The sequence below is a fragment of the Rhagoletis pomonella genome, unplaced genomic scaffold (genome assembly GCF_013731165.1).
Source record: "Rhagoletis pomonella isolate Grant_MI unplaced genomic scaffold, Rhpom_1.0 Rhpom_scaffold_00011, whole genome shotgun sequence".
NCBI classification, from domain to species: domain Eukaryota; kingdom Metazoa; phylum Arthropoda; class Insecta; order Diptera; family Tephritidae; genus Rhagoletis; species Rhagoletis pomonella.
In genome coordinates this window covers 1,198,940-1,200,676 of record NW_023458565.1, presented here as the reverse complement: position 1 = coordinate 1,200,676, position 1,737 = coordinate 1,198,940, and the positions used below count along the sequence as shown (strand labels likewise).

The following is a 1,737-nucleotide window of genomic DNA, read 5'->3' as shown; positions in this document are numbered from 1 at the left end:
AATGTATACATATACGTACATACTTACATTTATTTATATTATTTATTTAGCGAAAGAATATTTTAACACACAATTGAAAAATTAATGGATTTTTTTTTAATTACAAAAAAAAAATATTAATTTAAAGTTCATATAGTCATAAGTATGAATGCGTAAGTGGACAATTGACAAAGTCAAACTAATGTTTTTTTCTTTTCGACCGAAAAATGTTACCCTCTGCGCGGAAATTCTAATAACTAAGGCAAAGAAAAGCTGATATTGTTTGTATTTAGAACAGTTTTTACATTAATGCCGAAGAAGTGTTCTTACGAAATGATGCGGAAGAAAAACTGAATCACATTGCCAGATCGATTCTGCACGTAACCGATGATTTTGTAACCGGAAAATTAGATTATCCAAAATGTTTACCACTTCTTGTAACCGCAATTCTAGTTAACTAGAAGCATTGCATATTTTACGGGGCAATATTTTGTTACCAAACTGCGTAAAGAGTTTCAAAAATTACAGCAACTTTATTTGCCAGTTACAAACTTTTTATTACCAGCGCAGAGCAAACCTGTGAGTCTTGATACGGTATTTACGGTAATTTTCTCTTTTTAAATGAATCTAATGGATTGATTTGCTTTATTTTGTCATTTGCCCACTTACTCTATATATGTATGTACATAAAACCCTTATACATATCAGTTAAAAAAAATACCCTTGAAACGCTTCTGGCTTAATGCTTTGCCATGCTTAAAAGGAAGAATTCCATTAAGTATTAAGATACAAATATTACTAGTACGCCAGAAATACGTCAAAAGGAATAACTGCTTAACAACTTTAGAGCCATTTTTCTCGAAATTGTGTGCATTTGGATAAAGGCATTATTATACATATCTAACGGGATATAAATACTCGTAATACCGTATTCAAGTAACCATCTAAAGTGAGCCAATTAAGTAAATATATCGTCGGTGATACTGCAAAACGTTCTCAGGCCTATTCTGCCTGTTACCGAACATTTTCACACCGGAAAAATTTGTAAATTGACTTTATTGCTTCACATGTTAAATTGGTAAAATTTCTTGATTTCTTATGTAATGAAGTTTAGTCAAATTCAATTTATCAACTTAGAATAAAATTTATTTTAATTCAATGTACAAATTTTCATATCGGTCTTTTACTAGGGGGCTGTCACAACTCAAGAAATGAGATATTTCAATTTGCTACCAAAATGTAGAAACAAGAGATGCATATGGTCTTCTTAAGAGAGGATTGAATTGAAGAGCATTTTTGATGAACAATATAACTGTATCACACGATTGGACATTTACCCACACTTTGGTGCAAATTGTATCCCAATCGTGTGAATACACAAATATTTTTCTTTATCTCAATCACGAAAAACAATTTGTTCAAATTTTTTAATAGAAGTTCACTGTATTCAACCAATCGTGTGGCTAAAAAAAAAAAAATGTCGTGTCAGTTTTTTCACTTTGTACCAATAGCACAATATAAAAAATGTGCAAAGCTGTACAAATGTACCAATCGTGTGACACTGCCTTTACAGACATCTAAAGAGAGGAGTCTTGGGTTATATGTAGATTAATTTCAAGTCATAGCCGACACTAGTCCAATTGAAACGATTTATGTATTTCAATTAAGCTAATTCAGTTAAGCTACATAAGTACACTGGTGGGATAATAAGTGTGCTTTTTTACGGGCTTCGAATAAACTTGGGAGAATCCCTGCTGC

At 31.4% G+C, this 1,737-nt stretch overlaps 1 protein-coding gene across 1 annotated transcript in view; it reads left to right on the top strand.

Annotated features, from left to right (window-relative positions):
• Window positions 1-1,737, top strand: part of LOC118747095 (titin-like) — an 80,710-nt gene that overhangs the window by 64,090 nt on the left and 14,883 nt on the right. The gene's annotated exons all lie outside the window — the stretch shown is intronic.